Below are 26,614 nucleotides of genomic sequence, written 5' to 3' on the forward strand. Positions count from 1 at the left end.
TGTAAAAGCTTTTTCTTGCCTCTTTTTGAGATACTTTATCCCAATCTACCCTTCCTTTTCCCTTTCTCCCAGGGAATTCCTATTTCTCACCCCTTAATTTGTTTTCTTAGATATCATCCCTTCATATTCAACTCGCACTTGTGCCCTCTCTGTCTGTCTGTCTATCTATGTATGTATACACACACACACACACACATATTCCTCCTAACTGCCCTAATAATAAGAAAGTTTTATGAGTTACAAATATCATCTTCCCATGCAGGAATGTAAAGTTTAACTTTATTAAGTCCCTTATGATCTCCCTTTCCTGTTTACCTTTTCATGCTTCTCTAGTGTCTTTTATTTGCAGATCAAATTTTCTATTCAGCTCTGCTTTTTTCATCAAGAATGCTTTGAAGTCCTCTATTTCATTGAATATCAATTTTTCCCCTGAAGGATTATACTCAGTTTTGTTGGGTAGGTGATTCTTGGATGTACTCCTAGCTCCTTTGCTCTCTGGAATATCATGTTCCAAGCCCTCCACTTTGTTAATGTAGAAGCTATTGAATCTTGTGCTATTCTGACTGTGGCTCCATGATACTTGAATTGTTTATTTTTGGCTGCTTGCAATATTCTCTCTTTGACCTGGGAGCTCTGAAATTTAGCTATAATATTCCTGGAAATTTTCATTTTGGGATCTCTTTCAGGAGGTGATTGGTGGATTCTTTCACCCAAGTTGTGAAAGAAGAGAGAGATTTCAAAAGGCAGAGATTCACTGATTAGCTCATTCATTGAGTAAACATGTACTGAATGCTTACTGATCACAGAAAACTGCTGGGAAGGGAGAGCATCAATTATAAAGTTTAGACAAAACACAGACCTTGGCTTCATAGGGCTTATATCCTAATATTAGAGAATAAGAAACAACCGTAAATAACTATGACATCTAATATAACATGATGAGCACATCAGATAATTGTAAAAAAAATGCTGTGTAAGGACCAAGAGGAACAGAGGAGGCTTCATGGAGCAAGAAGCATTTTAGTTGGGCTTTAAAGAATGACTACATAATCAAAAGTTGAAGAAGAGGAGGGAGAACATTCTAGACATAATGAACCACATGAGCTAAGCACAGGGGTAAAGTGTTCAGGAAACAGAGAGAAATACAGTTTGGCCAGAACATAGTGTGAGTGGAGAGGAATATAGAAAAAAGCTGGAAAGGTAGGGTGGTGCTGGATTTTGGACAACCTTTAATATAAATCAAAGGAGTTTGAATTTGGTAGACAATCAGGAGCCATTGAAGATATTTGAGTAGAGGCGTGATATGCCAAGATCTTTTCTTAAGAAATGTTACTATGAGAGCAGTATGAAAGATAAATTGGAAGTTATCCAGAAAGTAAAACCAAGAAGACTTTGAAATAGCCTAAATAGGTAATAATGAAGACCTATATTGAATATATAATAATTAGGCTCTCATTGGGCATTATATCATCAAACTTTTAGCTTCTAGTTATTACTTCTATCTTCATGACTTTTTCATAGTAGGAGAACATAGATGTTTTAATCATTTTATAGCCATCATTTAAATTTTCCAAGTTATAGGCTATGGCCCCATATCATTCTAGATCATTAAATTTTACTGCATCTTTAAGCCAATCAATGCTCAATATCTTTATGGTATTTCTTATTACAAGGTCAATTTACTAGAGCAAATGGTGTCTTGAACTATAGTTCGATATTATCTACCACAAGCCCATTTCCTCCTACTTTCCACTTATTATGTATCTCCTCCTTCCTTTTTATTATCTTTCCTTCTATTTTTCATGTCTCCTTTATACTTGTTTCTTTTTCTGCCTTTCTCCCCCTCTATTTCTCTCTCATTCTCCTTTCTTTCTTTTTCTTTCTCTTTCTTTCTTTCTTTCTTTCTTTTTCTTTCTTTATCTCTTTCTTTCTTTTTTTTTGTTTTCTCCCTCTCTACTTTCCTGTCTCCTCCATTATATGCCAGGCATCATGCTAAAGACAGTAAAAGAGAGTCACTGATTTCAAGGAGTTCATAGCCTAAGTTCATTAATAAATAACCTCTTGCCAAATTCAGTGGCCCTTTTAATATTCTTATCTTCCTTAACCTCTTCTTGGTGTTTGATACTGTGGATCATTCCATTCTTCTTCATAATATCTCAGCTTAAATAAACATGCTTCCTTTTTGTTAATAATCAATAAACCACAAAAAAGAAAATTGGCATATATTGTCTATCTGTCATAATCATGCTATTAGATGTCTTTGCTTAATTGATTTTAGGGAGTATATTTTGCAGAATGGATATGTATGAATGCTTATTGAATATTGTGTCAAAGCTCATCAATTGAAAACAAACAATAAAAGCTTATTACTAATATTTGAGAAAGCAAATTCAGTAGAGCTGCAATGCTGAGAGTTCAATTTTAGAATATTTAGAAATAAACTTCACCTCGTCACCTTCACTGCAGCTATCTGAATCCACACATTCTTGACTATGGCCACAAGAACCACCGCCAACCTCTGACCTAGTGGACAGAAACATTCACCTAATGTTTATTCTTTTAGGGACACATCACTAGGCAGCTTTGACAACACCACTCACAGCATGGAGCCACTGTAAATTTTCACTGTTTCTTCAGTTTTAAGTGCATAGTATTTGTAGAAGTGATAGAGAATCTCTGATTTACCCTAATGTTCCCACATGGCCACATTGGATCTTGTTCCATGTAATACATGGTTCCAGATCTTTGGGAAGAAACTTATGATGAATTAAGTTACACAAATTTCAGTGAGACTCTATTATGAGAAGTGAATATAGGATGCCCCATTACCCACATCTATACATAGTACCCCTTTGTGGCCATGTGAGGTGGCTGTATGATTCCCTCCTTCTCCCCAATTCAGACCAGTTGCAGATATCCTCTGACTGCTTCCTGTTTTCCATGATGACTCCTTTAATTGGTTTCTTAGCTGAAACTCTATGAATGTAATTAAGGTGCAATCCTGAATCCTCAGCCTTTTCTTCTGGCTGACTTGAAGTAAAGCCCTCTCTGAGGGCACAATGGGGTGGGGAGAGATCAGTAAGGGTAAAGAAGATGCCCTTCTCTCCCACTGGGGCCACAAGCCATAACTTCATGGCTTCCCTTCATGGTTTTGACCCTAGAGACAAACAGTTCATGAAATCACTGTTTGCCAACCTTGATTCTCTTGGTCTCTTGTCCTTTAACTATTTGCTTCAGGTCACTTCCAACATATATGCCTTCTTCACTCCTACCACGTAGCTACCTACTGAATAATGATGGAGGATGTCACACATTGAAGATGACTGGGACTACTAAAATAAATATGCAATTTTTTCTTCAATAACCCCTCCCCCAGAGATTTTTGGATACTTTTACTACATTTTAAAGAGAGGGAAAAACTGTCTTGGAGATTTGAAATCTTTACATATTTAAAGAGTCTCTGTGAGAAACTTAGAAAGGACAAATAATACTGTCATTTCCAAGATGACTGAGAGTTAATTGTTTTTGGACAAGAGTTACGAGAGACTTGGACAGTTAACTGTCATCTTTGAGAGATTTTAATGTCCACTTGTGGAGAAGAAATTAGGAGGTAAATTTTTTTGGGAAACTGAGTAAGTATAATGATATTTTATTCTCAATGAGAACTGAATCAATCTATCAACAAGGACTTAGTATGTGTCAGGCAGTAAGCACTGGGGATACAAAGAAAAAGCAAAAAACAATGCTTACCTTAAATGAACTTATATTCTATTAGGGAAGACGACATGCATAAATTGGTACATGCAACATTCATACAAGATAGATGAAAAGTAACCTTAGGAAAAAAATACACTAGGAAGAGGTATGAAAAAAGACCTTTTTCAGAGAAGGTGGAATTTAAGTTATCTGGAAGGAAGTTATCTGGAAGGATTCTAAGAGGCAGAGATAAGGACAGACAGAATTCTAGGCAATGGAGACATGGGATATCATAGGTGAAGAATGGCAAATAGGCTGGTGTGGTTGGGCCACTGAGTCCCTGGAAGGGAGTAATATATAAGAAGATTGAAAAGATAGGATGGGATCATATTGTGAAGAGCTTTAAATGACAGAGATTACATTTGATCTTGGAAGTAATAGGAAGCCACTGGAGTTTATTAAACAGAGGAGTAGGATAGTCAGACTTATGCTTTAGAAAAATAACTTTAGCAGCTGAGTAGAGGATGGGTTGGAGTGGGGAGAAATTTGAGACAGAGAGACCAATTAGTAGGCTATTACAAAGTCTAGGAAAGATGATTTGAGAGCGTGAACTAGGGAGATGACTGAGTAAGGAGAAAGGAATGTACTCCTAAAATGTTATGGGGGCAAAGTGGTAAGATTTGACAACTAATTGGACATGAGAGATGAGTAACAAATTGAGGATGACAATGAGGTTGCCACCCTTGGTAATTAGATGTCCAAGACGATAATAAGGAAATCTGGGGGAAAAAGTCATTTCAAGGGTAAAAGATACTCAGTTCTATTTTGGAAATGTTGAGTTTGAGATGCCTACAGAACATCCAGCTGGAAGTCAAACAGAGTCAAACAGTTAACTGCCATCCTGAGGGGAATTTTGTAAAATATTATTCTGAGAAGAATTGAGTTAACTACATTTTGAAGAGAATTGATTTGTTAGGCTGTCATTTTTGTAGTGATTTGGAGGAGTTGGCAGATTGTGAAGAATGAGTAGAATTCTAGTCAGCAACTTTTTTACCTGCTTTCCCAGACCACAGAGGTGATTTTGGCCATGATCATCTACACAGCAGATACATTGTTTAAATATTCTTCTATGTTTTTGTATCATTAATTACATGACCAGTGGAGGATGTTTAAACTTATGAGTTAGGCAGATGAGAGTAAAATAGAAATAATTTATGAGAAGAGATAGATAAACAGATGGATGGGTAAAACATTTTTATTCGCTACTTATTAGTTCTCCTGGGGTAGGATTTGAACTAATTCTTTAACTAACTCTTTAATTAATGAGGGAGATCCTGCATCTTAAGTAATTTGTGAATTAATACCCCCAGATTACCTTTGAAACCAGTGAAAGAAAGAATTAATAAGACAACAAGTTAGTAGCAGACTGAGGGGGTGGGGTTTTAATGCGCCCATCTTGTGTTCACTACACACCCATACATCCTCAGCAGGTTGCCACATATGAGTTAACAAAAAGCCTACTACACATGTCATATAACCTCACCTTGGCCCACCCTCATGCATGGCAATCCATTAATTTTTTTCCTAATTAACAGTCTAGTACACTGTCTTTACCAACTGTCCCAAATCAGATTTAGCATTTATTAAGTACCTACTGTGTTCTAGGCACTGTGCTAAGTGCTGGGAATACAAAGAAAAGCAAAAAGAAAGAAAGAAAAAAACAAACAATTCCAGCTGTCATGGAACTCACAGTCTAATGGGGAGGAAAACATGAAAACAACTATGTACAAACAATACCTCTCCCCCCAAAAAATATATGGATTTAGTCTCAGAGAGAAAGCACTAAGATTAAAGAGAACTAGAAAAGGGGTCTTTGTAGAAGGTTGGTTTTTAGCTGAGATTTGAAAGAAGCCAGGGGATCTAGGAGTTATAGGAGAGGAGAGACATTATTCCGGGTATGGAGTAGAGTCAGTGAAAATGCTCAGTGTGGTGGGGAGATGAAGTTTATTTTGCCACCATCACTGGATTGCAGAGTTCGTGGAGAGGAGTAAGGTGTAAGAAAACTGCTTTGAAAGCCAAACAGAAGATTTTGTATTTGAGCCTGATGGTAATAGAGGACACTGGAATTTGCTGAATAGGGTGTAGATCTCATCAGACTTGCACTTTTTTCTCACTCTTCTTACTTCCTTTTCTTCTTCTCCTATCCCTCAGATGCCTTCAACTACCATCCCCTTCTTCATCTCTGTCTCATGAGATAAAGCAGCCTTACTCCTTACCAAAGCTGACCTTTCTACTTGTTGAAGCAATCCCATTTTATCCTATCACTTCCAACAGATTACCTTCTATCACTTATTTTCAATCCCTCCCTCTCTACTGACTTATTTCCCACTGCCTAAAAACATGCCCATATTTCCCTTATCCTGAAAAAAAATCCTCACTTGATCCTTCTATCCCCTGCTAAGTATCATCCTATTTCTCATCTGTCTTTTGTAGCTAAACTTCTACAAAAGGTTATTTACAAACCACTTACAATCTAGCTTCCAGCCTTATCATTCCACTGAAACTGCTCTCTCCAAAGTTGATAATAATCTTAGGGGCCTTTTCTTAGTCCTCATTCTCCTTGACCTTTTTGCAGCCTTTGAAACTGTTGATCACCCTATTCTTGATGTTCTCTCCTCTCTAGGTTTTTCGGACACCATTCTTTCCTGATTCTCCTCCTAACTATTTGACTGCTCCTTCTCTGTCTCCTTTGCTGGATCCTCTTCCAGATCACACCCTCTAACCATAGGTGTACCTCAGGGTTCTGTCCTAGACCCTCTTATCTTCTTCCTGTATACTACTTTACTTATTGATCTCATTGGCTTCCAGGATTTAATTGCCAACTCTGTGCTGACAATTCTCAAATCTATCTATCTTGCTCCAAACTCTCTCCAGATTTTTGATCTACTATCTCCAGCTGCCTTTCAGACATTTCAAACTGGATGTCCAATAGACATCTTAAACTCAATATGTCCAAAACCAGAACTTGTTGTCTTTTCCCCCAACCCTCCTCCTCTCTCTACCTTCCCTATTACTATAGAGGGCAGTGCTACCCTCCAAGTCCCTCACTATCTCTTGCCCCCCTTCCCATATCTAATTTGTTGCCAAGACCTGTAGATTTCACCTTTGCAACATCCTTTGAATATGCCTATTCCCTCCTCTGACACTGCCACCACTCTGGTGCAGACCCTCATTACCTCTCTTCTGGATTATTGCAATAGCAATAGCAGGTGGGTCTACCTGCGTTGTCTCTCCCCATTCTAATGCATTCTCCATTCAGCCACTAAAATGATTTTTTTTTGGGTGAGGAAATTAGGGTTAAGTGACTTGCCCAGAGTCACACAGCTAGTGAGTATTGTGTGTCTGAGGCTGGATTTGAACTCAGGTCTTCTTGACTCCAGGGCCGGTGGTCTATCCACCATGCCACCTAGCTGCCCCTAAAATGATTTTTTTAAAGCAAAGGTCTAATCATATCACCCCTCTATTCAATAAACTCCAATTTGCCTCTATGATCAAATGCAAAATATTTTTTGACATTCAAAGCCCTCCATAATCTAGCCCCCTTTTACCTTTTTGGGGTTCTTACACCCTACTTCCTACATGTACTCTTCAACCCGGTGTCATTGGCCTCATGGCTCTTCCATGAACAAGACACTCCATTTCTCAGCTCTAGTAATTTTTTCTGGCTTTTCTCCATCCTTGGAACCCTCTCCCTTTTCTACTCTGACTATGACCACCCTAGGTTCCTTTAAAAGCCAACTAACATCTCACCTCCTATAAGAAGCCTTGCCTAACCCCTCTTAATTCCAGTGCCTTTCTTCTTTTAATTATCTCCAATTATCCTGATATAACTTGCTTTTATATATTTGTTCACATCTTGTTTCCATCTTTCTAAGCTCCTTGAGAGCAGGAACTGTCTTTTGCCTCTTTTCATATCTTTTGTGTTTGACATAGTACATGGTGCATAGTAAGTGCTTAATAAATGTCTATTGATTAATTGAGAGGATGTGAAACTGGAGGTTGGGAGGGAGGATGGGGCTGCATAAGTAGATCTGAAAGTCATCTGCATAGAGTTGATAATTGAAATGATGGAAGCTTATGAGATCACCACATAAAACAGTAAAAAGGGAGAAGAGATGGCCCAAGATGGAGCCTTAGGAGACCCACATTGTTAAGTAGGAGTGATGCGGATGCAGATCTACCAAAAAAGACAGAAAAGGAGTGGTCAGATAGGCAGGAGGAGAACTAGGGGAGAGCAGTGTTACAAAAACCTAGAGAAAAGAGATTATCAAGGAGAAGAGGATATCAAGGATTGAAGAGACATCAGGAAGGATGAGGATTGAGAAAAGACCATTAGATTTGACAATTAAGAAATACTTTACAACTTTAGAGAGAGCAGTTTCAGAGAAGCCAGAATTTACAGTTAAGAAGAGAATGAGTGAAAAGGGAGGGGAGGTACCTATTCCAACTATTCTTATTTCTCTCTCTTTAAGGGTATTCCATCTTGACCACATTCTCTTTCAGCAGATTATGTTGCATCCTATTTTAGCAAGGAAATTATGAGTCCATCACAAGCTCCCTTAGCTACTGCTTCCAAAGCCACAAAATTCTTTTATTTTTTTAATCCAGCTTCTCCATTTAAGTTCCAGTCTCAGAGAATGAGGTACTCCTTTTCAGCCAAGTTAATCCTTTTCTATACTCTTGCCCTCAGTTCCATTATTGACCATTTCCTTTGGGAACTTGCCCCATCATCCATTACTGACTCTCATGTTTTATCTTTTCCTATCAACTTACTCCTTCCCTGATACCAACAAGAATGTTTTGGTCTCCCTCAACATAAAAACAAAACAAAAACAAACAAAAAACAAAACAAAAACAAAAAAACCCAACCATACTTCACTTTACCTGCCAGCTAGTGGCACAGTGGATAGTTTTCATCTTTCTGCAACTTTTAACACATGATCTTCCCCTCCTTCTGGATGTTATCATCTGTCTTTACTTCTCTCATTTTATTTGCTCCCAGTTCTCCTCCTATCAGTCTGATCATTATTTCTTGCTCTCTCTCTCTCTCTCTCTCTCTCTCTCTCTCTCTCTCTCTCTCTCTCTCTCTCTCTTTCCTCCCTGATGTCGCTGTCCTCTTTGAGAATGAAAGACAAACTTCAACCTATGAGTAGTCTGAGTTGCCTGAATGGGGACTTAGCTGGCCAGTTCCAGTTGGTCAACTCAGCTCCTCCCCTCCCCTCCCTTCTCCTCTTCCCTCCACTCTCCCCTCCCCTTCTCTCCCTTCCCTTCCCTACTCCCCTCTTCTCCCCTCTTTTCCCTCTCCTCTCCTCCTCTCCCCTTCCACCCCTCCCCTTCTCCCTCCTTCCCCCCCCCCCCCTCCCCTCCCCCCCCTTCCCTTTTCCTACCTTCCCCTCTCCTCCCCCCTCCACTCTTGTCCTTTCCGTCTCTTTTGTTAGATCATTATCAATCTCCTGTCCCCTAAGCATGAATATACCCTGAGAGCTTAGTGTAATACTTAGAGTGCTGGGTTACAAATTACAGTAAAGTTACAAGGACCAGGATTTGAATCCTTTCCTTGCGAGTCACTTATCTCTTTGTGTCTCAATTTCTTCATCCGTCAAAACTTAAAATGTTATACGTGTGATCTGTTATTTTTGTTTTTCTGATCTTATATTCAATGACATTTAGGTAGCAACACTGCTGGGATAAGACTCTCCTATTTTTCTGTTAGGTTTAATGTTGTTCTTATACTCCCTCTACATGCCTTCCTTTATTGAGCTCATCATTTGTCATAGGTTCATTTTTCTTCTCAATTCTGATGACTCAGATCTACATATCTATCCCTAATCTCTTTCCTGAATTCTGGTACCATATCTCCACCTGGATTTCTCACGTCCAAAACTGAATCAATAATCTTTTGTCCTAAATTTTCCCATTCTTCAATTTTCCCTACTTCACATGGCACATGTGTGCTATTCCCTCCTAAAATGTATTTAGAACTCCTCAGTTCTGTGCATGTTAGCTCTTCCTAAAAGAATGTTATCTCTTTTAGGAGAGGGACTATTTAGTTTTTGACTTTGTGTCCCTAGTGACTCAGCTAGTGCATAGCATACAATAGGTTCTTAATAATATTTTAATTGAATTGCTAAATTTAAGCATTTAATAAATATTTTTACTTGTCTTAAGTGACTTGAAAAGGGATCATATAGCTAGTAAATGGCAGAGACAGCATTTGGACTCATGTATTCTGACTTCAACTTTAGCACTCTTTCCATTATAGCATAATGACTTTCAGCATCCGATCATGTAATTTCTTATTTTAAAATCTTTTTGCAGTTTTCTATCACTTTTAGGATAAAATACAAACTCCTTGGTATTTAAGGCCATTTCCAATTTGCCTTTATTCTATCTTTTCAATCTCATTTCATAGTCCTCCTTTTGTGAACTCTCCATTCTAGCCAAACAATATGCCTAGATGTTCCACAGTCTTGCCATGTCCACATCCCCACCCCTTGTGAATGCCCAGAAATTATCCCTTAATCCTGGAATATACACTTTCTTTATCTTAACTTTTTATATTCTTTATCTCTTTCCAAGAACAAGTCTAGGTCATACCTTTCCCTGATCCTTCCAGTCGTGAGTGTGCTTGCCTTTCTAAAATGAATATAAAGCTCTTTGTTTGTGTACATGTTTAGATCTCCCTAATGGAAAGTTAGCTCACTGAAGACAAGGACTATTTGATTTGTATTTTTATGTTTCAGTGACTAGCCTTGTGTGTTGCAAACAATAGGCATCTAATAAATGCTTTTTAAAAAAAGAATCAAATTGAATTTTAAACATTTCTTCTCAATTATTTTCGTTAAACAAAAATCTCCCTCCCTTTCCAGACTGCTAAAAACATATATGATTGCAATTAGTAAGTGCTTATCAAATGTTTGATTAAAGGAAGAATGACTAAATTAACTCCTGTGCATAATACAATCTCAAAACATTTCTTATACAATTTACTTGTTCACTAAATATTAATTGATGATAGGGATTTTACTACTCAGATTCTCTATTACATATGAATTTTTCCTTTCTTCCCCTCCATGAATCAAGAACATAGCTTCAATATACTATGTTACTTGGAATTTTACATTGTTATGAAAATATTTTCAGACCATATCTATGATGATCTTGTGTATGAGACATGGGAGGAAACATGGGATGATGACTTGAGAGAACGGCATGATCAAATGAAAATTTTATTTCATCTTGTTTTAAAGTTGGCTTGTTTATAGATGACAGAGAAAGAGCCCACGTATGAGGAGAGTTTAAATAAGAAAGAGAGGAAATATCAAAGTATCAAGCTTGAGATGGGAGGGAGTAGGATCAAAAGTATACTGGAGTTGTTAGCCTTAACAAAAAAAAAAAGCCACCTCTTCCTTAGAAGCTAAAACAAAAGAAGAGCAAATCATTTTGAGTAAGTAGGGGAGAGGAAGTGACTCCTAATGAGTGATCTCCTTTCTCAGTAAATTAGAGTCAGATTCTTCTACCAAGAGGGATGGAAAAGGAAGTGCTGTGTTAGAGGCTATGAGTGAGAAGTTTTAGCATCACCATGATAGAAAGTGTGATAGTTAATAAAGGAGGAATAAATGGCTTTCTGCACAGTAGACAGGGATCAGTTGTGAAGAAATAATACAGCATTTCCTGAATTTCTCCAACAGTGGTCAGCAAAAATAAATAAAAGTACACAGGGAAGATGGTGTGGTTTAGGAGGCTATGATTGACTATAGGACATGGGGGCAAAGGATATGAGAATAGGGGTTAGTTTAAAGCTGAAATGGTCAACCATAAGATTGAGACTGACGGAAGGAAAATGATGCTTGATCAGATGTAGTAGACTGGGAGAAATGGAGGTCATGGTGAAGATAAAGAATAATTTTTGAATGAAACATTAAGAAAGATTGGAGAAAGAAATGGCAGACCCTCCAGTGTCTTTGCCAAGAAAATCTCATGAACAGTATGGTCCATGGGGTCGTGAAAAGTCAGACATAACTGAACAACAAAAACAACAGCAGCAGCAACATTGAGATGGAAGGTTAATGGGTTGTGATCAAAGAAAGCTTTCACAGTTCTGGAAAGTACATATGGCTGAGATGGAGTGACGATAAAGGTCAGGGTTGTTTAGGAGGCTAGTTAAACTGGGAGTCTGTATCATGGTGTATATTGATGGTTCACAAGTGTGAAGGTAGGGGTTTATGTGAGAATGAAAAATATGAGCCAATCATGGAGCTCCTTGAGACCTGAAAGAGCATAACCTGTAGCTGGTGTGTGATTGCTGCAAGGACTTGGACCAGTTACTGAAGATGAATGGAGTAAAGCTCAAAGGAAGAGAGGTTTCTGATTGAAGATTGCTAAGAAATTGTATATAAACAATAGTAAGATTCAAGCAGTGTGACTCCTGAGCTCCATTCCCCCATCACCAACTGCCTATTGGACATTTCCAATTGGAGGCCCCATAGGCAGCTTAAACATGTCTGAACTCAGCATGTTGAAAGCAGTACTCTGAGCTCCAACAACTTTTCAGTCATCCAAGTTTACAACATCAGAGTAGTTATGTTAAACTCTTCCATCTTCTTCATCCCTACCTCTAATCAACTGCTAAGTCTTGTTGATTCTACCTCAGTAGCATCTTTCATATTCTTTCTCCTTTTTCTTGACTCATAGCCAAGACTGCCCTAAATCAGGCCTTTATCATCTCTCATCAAATAATGGAAATAGTTTCTAAATTGGTCAACCTGCCTGAAGTCCCTTTCCTCTCTAATCCATTCTCCCCTCCATTGCTAAAGTAAAATTCCTAAAGCACAGGTCTGATCATATCAGTCCTTCACTCAAAAAACATTAATAGATCTTCACTAACTCTAGGATAAAATACCAATTTCTCTGTTTGGCATTTAATGTCTTTCAAAATCTGGTTTTAGCTTACTTAATATTGGGCCTGAAGTAATGTTGACCATTACTTCTTTTTGCACACTCTATGATCTAGCCCAGATGACTTACTGTTCCCTGTACATAACATTACATTTCTCATCTTCATTCTTTTTCATAGGCTTCCCCTCTTCCTACCCTCATCCTTGACATCATGTACTCCTTTCTTGCCTTTATCTCTTGGAAATCTTAACTTTCTTCAAGTCTTAGCTCAAATGCTACTTCCTGCAGGAGGCCCAGCCTGATCTTCAAAGTTGCTAGTGTTTCCTCCTCTCTCCCTACCCCACCATCGATTAAAATGACTTTGCAGTTACTTTGTTTATAGTTTATATGTCTTTACCCATGCATGCGTTGTTTTGGCCCAATAGAATATAACCTCCTAGAGGGCAGGAGACACTGTTTCATTTTAAACATTTTTGTATCTCCAGTGCCTGCCACAAATGTTTGTTGAATATTTAAGTTCCTCTTCTCCCTCTTCCTGGTCCAGTGCTTTGGGACTTTTGAGAGAAGCTGGAAGACCTGGGTTGAAGTTCTAGTTCTGTAATTTTATGGCTGTGTGCCATTGGGTAAGACTTCACCATTCTGGGCCTCAGTTTTTGCATCTGTAGAATGAGGATTTTCTTTGGGAGGTAAGGTAATTGGGGTTAAGTGACTTTCCCAGGGACACATAGCTAGTAAATATCTGAGGCAGGATAACTGACTCCTAGGCCTGTGCTCTATTCACTGCACCACCTAGCTGCTCCTGTAGAATGAGGATGTTGAACCAGATAATCCCCCATGTATCCTATAGTTCTAACATTTGATAAAATAGATTTTGAGCATCTGCTGAACATTGTATGAAGTAGTGTGGGGGATAAAAAGATTTATAATGAATAATTTCTGCCCTCAAGGATTTTATGTTGTAGTTGGGAAGATATGCTATAAAGAGTTGAAAATAGAGACAGTACAATACAAAGGAAAAAAAAAAGAAAAACATTGTTTTTTGAGTCAGAGAACCTATGTTTAAATCTTGTCTCTTGCATTTATTTCCTATGTAATCATGAGAAAGTCACTTAATCTCTCTCAGTCTTGGTTCCCTAATTTGTAAAATGAGACTTGGATTAGAAGGAATCTAAAGTCCCTCCCATATCTACATCTATGACCCTATATATAAAATATTTAAATAAACTTTAAAGTCAATCATAAAATAGATGTTACAAGCCAATGTTTGACATTAATTGTCAAGAGAATTATGTCAATAGCAATTTCAATAAAATTTCAGAGGATATCGAGGGCAGTGTAGGCTGGGAAAATCAGAAAAAAGCTTTAAGGAAGAGGTAAGATTTAATCATAATAATTGACAGTTTATAGCACTTTAAGATTTGCAAAGCATTTCACATATATTACTAAAGATATTATTGCCCCCTTTTGTAGATGGGGAAACTGAAGCTAATAGAGTTTGTTGAGTTGTTGCTTATCTTTTGTTCTTGAAGAGGACCATGACATAAGGGAGGTGATGCTGTGACTTGCAAGTGAATTGGATTTAAGTGAGGAAGGGCTATGCAAAGTCCCCAGCCTCTCTTTCTCCTCCCGAGCCATCTGGGTCCAGTGGCAAGATATAGATCAGGGAGACTGGAGATGGCCCCTCAAAGAGTTTAAATGATTTGCCCATAGTCATATACCAGGGCTTAAAACCAGTTCTTCCTGCCTCTAAGACCAGTGCTCTACCTGTGTATAATGTGAATAGACAGAAAGGAGATAGGAGGCGATTCTCCATGTCTAGAAAAGCATGGAAGCAGGAAAATCCAAGCAAACTCTAGGGGCAATGAACAGACCAATCTGACTGGTGCATGGAGTGTATGTGGCAAAGTTATTTCACAGAAAGCTGGAAAGGTGGTGCTACTGCTGGATTGGGAAAAGGCTTGAATGCTCATCTAACTATTGCAAACAGGTGTGCAATGAGAAGCTGTGGCAAGTTTTGAGAAAAGGATTTGATATGATCAAAACTGTATTTGGAGAAACTGGAAATGGAGGCAGGGAAGGGGTGGGGAGACTAGTTAGGAAGCTCAAGGAACAGTCCAGGTGTGAACTGATAAGGGCCAGAACTAGAGTGGTGTGACTTCAGGGATGGAAAACAAGGGATAGATATGAGTTATTGAAATCAGTTCAGGGACTTAAAATTTTATATGTTTCACTCACTCCTGGGTTTCCACTGCAAGTATCAGTAATGCATACTGAAACTTTTCTTGCAGCACTCTCTTCTGAATTTTGAGGACTTTTTCCAGTCATGATTACTTCTTTATTTTGGAGGAATCATATTCAGTGACAGTGCAAATGATAAAATTAACATTTCTAAATTGAAAAATACAAATGAATGTAGAATTTTTCCCACAATTTTTACTTTTGGAAATTAACTGGAGTCTTAAGATTAACTCCTCTCCTAGAGTTCATATACTAGACTTCCTATGAGTAGCTATGACCTTAAAGTAAGTAGCAGATATTAATATATATTAACAGATAGTAGATCCATACCAACAGATAATAGAAAGAGAGAATTGATTTACGTTGATTTTGTTTAGCAGGCTATATAATAATAGCACTTTGCCTTGTACATTTTTATTGGATCTTAAAGTCTAAATTATTTTGAACAGTAACCAAAAAAGCAAATTTCTTTGACGGCTTGCTTGTTTAAACAAAAGATTTCATCTTTTCAATTATAATTGAAAATTTAGTTAAAGCATATGGATTATTTTCAAAATGTGGAGTTTGAAAATACCCACAAAATATATGCAGTTGGGGTGGGGTCAGATGGTTCAGTAGAAAAGGTGATGAATTTGGAGTCAAAAGAGCTGGGATCCGCTCTCAGCTCTGGCCCTTAGTACTTGTGTGACCTTGGGCAAGTCACCTAGTTTCAGTGGGCCTTAATTCCTAGTCTCTAAAATAAGGGAGTTGGACTAGAGCCAGGGGTGGGGAACCTGTGGTCTCAAGGCCACATGTGGCCCTCTAGGTCCTCAAATGCAACCCTTTGCCTGAATCCAATGGCCACACTTGAGGACCTAGAGGGCCACATGTGGCCTTGAGGCCACAGGTTCCCCACCCCTGAACAGCTCCTAAAATCCCTTCTGGCTCTAAATCAATGAGCTATGAACAATGTTTCTTTTTGAGGCGCAGAGAAGTTAAGTAAGTTCTGACTTCCACAGCTAATATATGTCAGTTCTTTGGAAACTGGTTACTTAAAACTTCTTATTCATTTTCCCCACAGAAATAAAATTATATGTGATATCTAGGTTCTGAGGCCAGGTCACCAAAATCTACCCAACACGGAATGTATCTGGAGTATAAATTTGATGGCACTATAGAAGCCAGCTGTTTTGTGTGATACTTTATTTGGCAAAATGCCTGAAAAGTTCCAGATTTTCTGTCCCTTATTCACTTTCCATCCTCACCATGAAACTGGTATTTCTCCTATCAAAAGAGCAGGGTCCTCCCAGTGTTTCTAGGTTTGTCTTCATTCTACAATCACTTCTTCATTTGTCTTCTTTAGAGCTGGGGCAGCCAGGTGCTTGTCCCAGAGTCTGGAAGACTTGAGTTCAAATATGACTTCAGACATTTTAGCTGTGTGACCTGGGTAAGTCACTTAACCCTGTTTGTCTCAGTTTCCTCATCTGCAAAATGAACTGGAGAAGAAAATGACAAACTGCTCCAATATCTTTGCTAAGAAAACCCCAAATGGGGTCATGAAGAGTCAGACATGACTGAAAAATGGCTGAACAACAACAAAATTCTTTAGAGACCTATTCAAAATTTCTGTATATCTTTTCATCACACTTCTCTGCTTACTGACTCACAGCCCCACTCATGCAATATTATTGGGTGGATGAACTTTGTAGTTGCAAACATGCTGGCCAGCACATGGACAAAGCCTCCTTGTCACAATGAATGATACTATTCTGGCAAATAATATGAAAAGGGTATAATTCAAAACCAGATTTTTATGATGTTTAAATTCATAATCCCCAAATTAGTGCCTCCTAATGTAACTGTTCTTAGGATTTGTTCTTCTGAATCTGTGAGGCATTCCCAAGCAAATGAGATAATATTTGTAGAAAGTATGTAATACAAAAAGGGAATAATTCAAAACTAGATTTTTATGATGTTTAAATTCATAATCCCCAAATTAATGCCCCCTAATGTAACCTTTCTTAGTATGTGCTCTTCTGAGTGTGTAAGGCATATCCATGAAAATAAGACAATATTTGTAAAAAGTATTTAGCACAGTGCCTGGCACATAGTAGGTGTTTATAAATGCTTATTCTCTTCCCCTTCCCTCTTGCTAAGGATGCAGGCTTTAATAACTTTTTCTAACCAAGCTGTCCTGTGTTCACTCTTTCTTCCAAAGCACAGGTTCCCAAAGTGGGTGATACTGCTCCCTAGAGGGCACTGGAATGATCCAGGGGGGTGATAGTAACTTCGGGTGCAATTAGGGACATTGAATAAAAATAAGGGGGTAGTGGAAGCATAAGGAAAGAAGAGAAGAGAACTTTGAAAAAACCGTTTGTACATGTTTCATCTGTTGTGTAGTAGAGTTAAAGTTGTAGTGATTACATTATTTTCCAAATAAACACACAAAATGCAAGTTATAACCAATTAGTGGTCAAGTGCACTGACAGGTCTTCACAAGCTAATGTTGGCAGGCAGTGCATCTTGTGTTGTCAGGAAGTCCAGCATGCATGTATGGCAATATGTGCGTGTAATGACTTGTTCACAATACAATACTATGATATAAAGTTACATGATGCAACATTACATCGCCAAAATTTCAATGCAGGAAAAAACCCCACAATTTTACAATAAATTATTAAATTTAAGATGTGCTATTTTTTCTACAGCTTATTTTATTTTTTTAAGATTAATTAATTTATTTTTAGTTTTCAACATTCATTTCCACAAGATTTTGAGTTCCAAATTTTCTCCCCTTCTCGTCCCTCCCCCAACCCCAAGACAGCACGTATTCTGAATACCCTTTCCCCTAATCTGCCCTCCCTTCTATCTCTCCCCCTTCTCTTAACCCCTTCCTCTTCTATTTTCCTGTAGGGCAGGATAGATTTCTATACTCCATTGCCTGTATATCTTATTTCCCAGTTGCATGTAATAACAATTTTTTTAACATTTGTTTTTAAAACTTTGGGATCCAAATTTTCTCCCTTCCTCCCTCTTGACCCACCCTCATTGAGAAGGCAAGCAACTTGATACAGGTGATGCTTGTGTAGTCATGCTAAACATTTCCATAGAAGTCATGCTGTGGAAAACTAACTATATTTCCCTTCTTCCTATCCTGCCCCTCATTTATTCTATTCTCTCTTTTGACCCTGTCACTCCTCAGAAGTGTTTACTTCTGATTACCCCCTCCCTCAATCTCCCCTCTATCATCTCCCTGCTCTCCTATCCCCTTCCCCCCTATTTTCCTGTAGGGTAAGATAGCTTTCCATACCCAATTGAGTGTGTGTGTTATTCCCTCCTTAAGCCAAATCTGATGAGAATAAGATTCACTCATTCCCTCTCACCTTCCCCTGTTTCCCTTCCACTGTAAGAGCCTTTTCTTGTCTGTTTTATGTGAGATAATTTACCCCATTCTACCTCTCTTTTTCTCCTTCTCCTAGTATAATCTTCTCTCACCCCTTAATTTTATTCTCCAGATATCATCTATTTATCTTCAACTCACCCTGTGCCCTCTATCTATCAATCTAGACATATAATTTTTTTCCCCTCCAACTACCCTAATACTGACAAAGGTCTCATGAGTTACAAATTTGTTTTGTTTTACAATGTCTTGATTTCTCATAAAGCCACTAGCTTCCAATTGCTCCATTCTAATTTTTTTTTCATTTTTAGACAATTGGGGTTAAGTGACTTGCCCAGGGTCACACAGCTAGTAAGTGTTCAGTGTTTGGTCTGAGCCTGGATTTGAACTCAGGGCCTCTTGACTTCAGGGCCAGTCCTCTATCCACAGTGCCACCTAGCAGCCCCTTCCATTCCAATTTTTAAGGAAGTATTTTCTTCAGTGAGCTTTTGGACTTCTTTTTCCATATAGCCAATTCTGCTTTTTAAGGCATTCTTTTCTTCATTGGCTTTTTGAACATCTTTTGCCATTTGGGTTAGGTTATTTTTTAAGGTGTTATTTTCTTCAGCATTTTTTTGAGTCTCTTTTAGCAAGCTGTTGACTTGTTTTTCATGATTTTCTTGCATCACTCTCATTTCTCTTTCCAGTTTTTGCTCTACTTCTCTTACTTCTCAAAATCCTTTTTGAGCTCTTCCAAGGCCTGGGATTGATTCATATTTTTCTTGGAGGCTTTGGATGTAGGAGCTTTGACTTTGTCGTCTTCTTCTGGTTGTATGTTTTGATCTTCTTTGTCACCAAAGAAAGATTCTACGGTCTGACTTTTTTTGCTCCTTTTTTGCTCATGATCCCAGCCAGTTACTTGAGTTTTAAACTCTTTGTTAAGGTAGGCATCTGCTTCCAGTGTGGAGAATGTACTATCCCAGACTTTGAGGGTTTTGTGTGGCTGTTTTCAGAGATACTTCTAGGGACCTGTAAGTTTTCAGTTCTTCCAAGGTGGTATGATTAAGGGTGAGATGTTTACTCCTTTTGTGGCCTATGCTCTGGTTTACGAGAGACCGCAAGCACTCTTTTTTGCCTTGGAAGTGTAAGGAGAATTCCCTCTCCACCAAGGCACAAGCTCCACCATGCCAGCACTCCTCCTCGCCTGGGTCACTACCCAGAACTGTGACCCAGATCCAAGCACAGGCAAAGCAAGAGTATCCTGCCTCAGCACCAGCACAGAGATCCCTGCAATCCCTCTCTGATCAGCCATTCAATTCCCTCTCAAGTCTATGGCCTAGAAGCTCTGGAAACAACCATTGCCCCAGGTCTGCACTAAGACTGGGGCTGGGACCTAACCTTTCTCACCGCGGTCACAGACTTTTCCTACTGACCTTTTAAGTTGTCTTTGGCGTGTGTAGGTTGAGAAGTCTAGAAATGGCCACAGTTGCTCCAATTCAGTCCCCTGAGGCCTGCTTCAGCTTTGCTGAGGCCTGGTCTTTGCCTGTAAGCCCACGCTGAACTGTGTTCCTCCCCCAGCCCAGCACGATAGACCTTTCTAATCAAACATCCAGGTTGTCTTGGGCTGGAAATTTGTTTCATTCTCTCTTTTTGTGGGTTCTGCTGCTCCAGAATTTGTTTGGAGCCATTTTTTACAGGTATTTGGAGAGGTTTGGGAGAGAGCTCAAGCAAGTCACTGCTTTTACTCCACCATCTTTGCTCTGCCCCCTGACGCGCTATTTTTTTATTTTTTTTGGCTAGGCAATGGGGTTAAGTGACTTGCCCAGGGTCACACAGTTGTAAGTGTTATGTGTCTGAAGCCAGATTTGAACTCAGGTCCTCCTGAATCCAAGGCCAGTGCCCTATCCACTGCACCACCTACCTGCCCCTGATGTGCTATTTTTTAAAAAATATTTTATATGTTTTTTGAAAAGACTCAAATTTCAAAAAAAAAAAAAACAAAAACCAAAAAATGTTAAGGGTTAAAGAAAGTGGATTTCTGGGGGGTGCTAAGTAATTTTTTTTAAAAGGAGTTAGTAGGCCAAATAACTTTGGGAACCTGTGCTCTATAGCTATGTCTTATCTTTCTGATGATCTACTCTGTCCCTAGGAGGTCACCTGTTCCATACATCTTCCTTCTCCTCAAACTTTTCTTTAATTTGGTATAGTGTGAAGTCATGTAATGTTTAATCTTAAAATTTCAGTAAACTTGACACCAACATGTCATGTCACCACATCACAAAATGGAATATTGTTAGTTATAACATTGAAATATAACTAGCAATCTTTCCAGTTAAAAAAAAACACAACTTTCATTAAAATAGATATTATCTATTAAGAAGTCACCTTGTCTCTTTTTTTTGACACTTTACCAACATTTATTGACATATCCTACATTTAATACTGTTTTTTAAGTCATTAGAGGGTCAGGCTTTGACATACTCATTCCTGCGACATATAGTATGATTGACAGTTACTTACCACTCATATTGGTTATACAAGCTTCATTCTTGAAGCTGGTGTTCTATTCTCATCGTTAAGATCCCTTGTCTAGGTTATGACCTGTTTTTGAGAGGAATCTTTTGACAAGATTCCCAACTTTTCTACACAAGTTCTCTATATGTACTTAACTTGATCCTTTATTTTCCACTCTCCTAGACTGAGTTTCTGATCCCTGCGTTAGCTGATTTTCCCAGACCTGACCTTTCCTATCAGAGAAATTGAAAGTACTTATCTGTCCTACCCTGCCTGAGTTTAAGCAGCAAAGTGGTGCAGTGGATAAAGTGCTAGACTGGCCTCAGATACTTTTTTAGCTGTATGGCACTTAACCACTCTGCCCTCAGTTTCCTCATCTGTAAAATGGGGGGAATAATAATAGCACCTACCTCTTAGGGTTATTATGAGGATAAAATGGGGGTAGTATTTGTAAAGTGCTTTGCAAACCTTAAATCACTATATAAATGCTAGTTGTTGTTATGTTGCTCACTGATTCACCTCTTTCATATCCTCTGCCAGCCCTACTCCTGTGGAGTCTAATTCTGCTTTCTTCCTACCTCCTTTAACAATCCAATTCTTTCTGGCTGCTCTTAATTTGGCATTTTAATTCCATTACCTTATAGGAGGCAACCAAACCTAGAGCGAGCAGTTCGAGTTACCATCTTACATATCATTTTAACATGGCATATTATGCTAGCTATGATTTGGGAATTCAGTGAAATGTTGCAGGTTTATAAAAGCTAGAACACTGAGGGGGAACAGAAATGATCTCTTAAGAATCTGGATGTGCTGTCCTGGATAGTACGCAGAATACACGAATACTATTTCAACGAACTGGACTTTTGATCTTGAAGGTTCCTTCTAGCTCTGAAATTCTGTGATTCCTCTTAGGAGTTTAATACAACAGACACACAAAATATGAAAACATATGGTACCAGCATACAATATGCTGAGAGATAATGGTTAGCAAGAGCATAATCAATCACATTGAGGGAGACCAAGAACTACCTGAAAGCTTGACAGTGGTAATTTAAATATTAGCCGCTACAGTACATTTTCATCTGATAACTGTTTCAGTTCTTTGAAGGCCTTTTCCCTAGTGCCCTATTTTTTTTAAGCTTGCAGTAATAGCATTAAGGTTCAATCACTGACATAATATGCAAAATTATTCCAAGCAAAATTCTCATGACAATTTTAGTTTGTTTTTTTTTTCTGGAAGAATGAATGCCTTATATTTTAATTGTCTCAGGTTTTACCATCACATTTGGTTTATTCTACAACTATTCATTGCTTAGTTGGAGATACTTTTCTGGGAGATTACCTTCACTTTTTCCCTCACCTCAACCCTCTGCTTCAAGTACTGTGGATGGTTTTATATTATACTCATTCATGCAGGAATTCACTTAATAGTTTCACAGGGAAACTGATCATTAGTTGATTGACTGAAGCTTGATTGCCTGTGGATAACCCTGAAAGATGTACTTCTTTATTTCAATTGAAAAAATAAAAGAAAAAGGAAAGAACTGGCAGGAAAAGAAAAGAAGGCCACTATACCCACTTATATAGATTCAGAGGGGAAAATTTTATTGCTGCAGGCAACCCTATTATTTAAGAACCTACTCATCAGCTTCAGTCTGTAGTTCTGGAAATTTAAGTAATGCAAGTATACTATTTTATGAATAAGGTAAATAGAAACCAATGATTATGAAGAGTTGCATTGCTGGCCTTTTTATTTCATCACAATTAAATGGACAAATATTAAGGGCTTACTACGTGCAAGGCCTGGGGATGCTAAGGTTAGAAGCATCGCTGGCCTGCTCTGCCCCTTCTCAGCTTGCTTATAATCTAATATATCTAGCAAAAAAAAATCATCTACTAAAAATTTGTTACAATGATGTGACAAAACTAGAGGTAAAAGTAAAACTTCTAGGACAGTATTATCTTTGGTTTCTTTAGAAGTGAATGCTCTAGGGGCATCTAGGTGGTGCAGTGGATAGAGCACTGGCCCTGGAGTCAGGAGGGTCTGAGTTCAAATCCGGCCTCAGACACCTAACACTAGTTGTGTGACTAGTAAGTCACTTAACCCCCATTGCCTCACCAAAAAAAAAAAAAATAAAATAAAATAAAATCTAAAAAAAAAAAAGAAGTGAATGCTCTTGCAGGAAAAATATCTTTCTCAGGGTAACAGTGGTAAGACCAGGGAGAAGAACTGAAGAAGGAAGACAATATGCTTTGAGGGAAATTGCTATAGCCCACCTAACCTTTGCCTTGCTTTGTGTATTTGCCAAAAGAAAAACAGGGTAAAGATGACGTGTTTTTATTCTTCAACATAAGACCTTTCTAAATTTGCATAATTCTTGTATTTTTTATGCTAATATTTAACCTAAGAGGAGTGGTAGAGCAATCTGCTACCAAACAAGGTATCTACTTCCTCCTTTCCCTGAGTGCTACCCTACCCCACCCCACCCCAGAAATCAAAGGAGAGATTCTATTTTGGGCATTCTACTGGTAATTTGACATATTTGAAGAATAGTTTCAGTGATGTTGGTCCTTCTTCCAATGGCATAGTCTGTAATCTCTCCATGTCTTTGAAAAAGGTCTTTGCAAAATTATTTACTACTTTTCCTGGTCTCCAACATAATTGTACTTGAATGACAGACATGTAGTCTACTGGTCTCACCCTCAAAATATTTCCTGTTTGAAAAGACCTTCCAGAGCTTAGGCTCTTCTGGAATAGACTTCAAGAAATGAGGGGTCAGAATCACACCATGATGAGGAACCAATGTTGGACCTGAGTGGGAGTTAGATTATATTAATCTAAAAAGAAAGACAGTGTATATATCTCTGTGTGCATATATTTGTGTAAGGAAATGTAGTCGTAAGAATACCAGGAAGAATGAGAAAACAGCATGAGAGCTCAGAGCAGCCCTTAGTTAATCAAAGCTGCCAAATCTAGACAAATTATATTCTGACTTTAATATAATTGCTGAGACACTGTGTTTTTTTAAATCCTTTTATAGAACTGTTTATAGAGCTGTAGACAGGTAAATGCTGTAATTTTCAAAAAAAAAATGCAAAAGGGTAGCATCTTTAATGTGTAAACTGATGAACTTGACTGATTCACAGCTATAAAATTTATTATAAAAGGGATGCTTTTTATGCATTTATAAAAGGAATCAATGGTCTCTAAGGGCCATCATGGTTCATCATAAACAGTTTATACTGGATTAGCCTCATTTCTTTTTTTTGATAATGTTATAGATGTAGCATACTTGAATTTCATTAAGAAATTTGATATACTTTCTTTGTTGATGAGATGGAGAGATACAAAATAAACAATAGTGCAGTTAGGTAGGTTTAATTTTGGATTAGTTGAATGGTTAGACTCAAAGAGTAGCAACTAATGGACTGATATCACCTAGGGTGAGGTCTTCAGTGGTATTCCACAGGCATTTATGCTTGGCTTTGTCATAGTTGTGATTACATGTCCGGTATAATGAACCTCTCGGAGCCTAAGGATTCAGATAAATAATTTTTTAAACAAATAATATCAAGCAACCCCCAGGTTAAATCAATCCAGGAAGGTAAAATCAGGTAAAAACACAGGCAAAGACAATAACAGAAGCAACTGACAAAGAGTTCTCTGGGGTCTCAGGGGTTCCCCTGCCAAGGTCCTAAAACTACTTTTTAATCTTCTCTGTTCATGTAGACAATGGAAATTCTGAGGATCATTATCCTAACTTCCACTTTCATTGGTGAGTTGGGATCCCAGAATGAAGCTGGTTATATCTCCCTCTGAAGGTACTGAGGTGGTACCCCTGAGGGACAATAAAGTCTCTTTCATTAGTGCCATTGGCGTCAAGCCCCCACTAATGTGTTTCTCCCCAAGATTATTGTTTAAAAATATTTTAGTCAGTCAGCCTTAAGTAGCTTTTGTATATAAAAAAAGCATTTACTAACATTGCACAATAAATATAGTGGGTACGAGAACATCTCCTCTCCTTCCCCAAATTCTGTGACATACTCCTTTACAAATAATCACAGAGCCTAGGAAAAGTGAATCTCAAGTTTAGATGGCATATGTGGCAAAGGGGTGCTCAAAAAGTTCCACTTAAGTGTAATGAACCTGGGTCATTTGTCTTTGACTCCAAATTTAGATAGTGCCATTAGCTAATTTAGGGATATAGCTAGGACACTAATGGAAAGATGAGAGGCCCAACATTTTCTAGACCTTTTGAAATTCTCAAAGTCTTCCTCCAGCCTAAAAGTGATTTTGTGGTGGAGGAGACTTGACCAAGGCTGAAACAAAGATCTCCCCTCTCAAAGTAGTTCCTGCTAAGGGTGTACTAGAAGGTTGCACTTACTCCATTTTCTGACAGAGCAATTCTTTCTCAAATATATTGATAATTTATAGATGATATATTCCATAACTTCTTTGTTCACAACAACCTAGGTTGGTAGAAAATATAGAAATTAACTTGAGGCTCTCCAGTTCCACTTGTGTTCTTGACCACAATAGATCTTATGCTATCCAATATTTTTAATCAATGACTTCTATAAAGGCATGAATGATGTGGTTATAAAATTTTCCAATTATATTAAGCTTGTAGGGATAGCTAATTTGGACAACATAATCAGGATATTATTTCTACATATCTAATTGTAAGAGCTGTAATATTGAAGAAAAAGAAGTGTCACCAACAGAGACGATGACAGTGGCAGGAACAAATCAGTAGAATATGGAGCTTTCAAGTCTCCAATTGGAATATAAGACTTGGTGGGGTTGGGAGTGGGGAAAGACAGAGACAAAGATAGACAGTTACAGACAGATAGAGACGAAGATGTGCAGAGACAGAGACACACACACACAGACAGACTGACAGACTGATGGGGGAGGGGAGAGAGAGAGAGAGAGAGAGAGAGAGAGAGCGCCTAGAAGAAGCATCAGCAGAGTTGGAACACCATAAGAGTAAGAAAAATTAGTTCTAGTACTTGATCCGAGGGGACCCTTGATTCAAGGAGCAGAGGAGTATGGAAGTGAGGAACAAATAAGGCACAGGATCACAACATGGAAGGATGAATATGGACCATGTGCCCTACCTACTAGTATGGTAATTCTCATGGACTATGCCTATGAGGGAGGAAGGTGCCTTGAGTCTAGTAATTCCAAGTTTGTAAGCAGATCCTCAACCTAGGGAGACATTGTGCCATAGTGGAAAGAGCAGTGACTCTGAAGTCAAAAGACTTGGGTTCAATACTACCTCTAACAACTACATCTCCAACCTCGAGCAAGCCATTTACCTTACCTGAGTCACTTAAAAGGAGGTTAGATTCTGTCCTTGGATCTGAGGTTTTTTCTAGTTCTAGATTTACAATCCTATAATCTATAGGGTGGTGTAATAAATCAAAAATGAATGCATAGATCCCTAGGGAAGATGTGACTCCCCAAACTGGGCCTTCTTTCTCTAGGACCATTAGCTTGTTTCTTGCATGGAGGGGTCTGAACCTTACTGCTACAATTTCAGCTATAATGACTACATGCATCCTTGGAGGAAGTGGGCCCCCCAGAGGAGGAGTCTTTTTTTGTCTTGTCTATGACATAAAGTACAACTCCTTTATTTATTTACTTTTGTTATGTGTAATAATTTTATTTACATTCCAGGTTTTGTTCCTAACTGCTTGCAAGAAAACTAAAGAATCCAATCTAACCCAATCCAATTCAATAAACATTTGTTCAGTGCCTACCACATGTCAGGCACTGTGTTAAGTGCTGGCGATAATGAAAAAGAAAGATAGTCCCTGCCCTCAACGAGCTTACAATCTTATGGT

The sequence above is a fragment of the Vombatus ursinus genome, unplaced genomic scaffold (assembly GCF_900497805.2).
Source record: "Vombatus ursinus unplaced genomic scaffold, bare-nosed wombat genome assembly UNPS02014813.1, whole genome shotgun sequence".
NCBI classification, from domain to species: Eukaryota; Metazoa; Chordata; class Mammalia; order Diprotodontia; family Vombatidae; genus Vombatus; species Vombatus ursinus.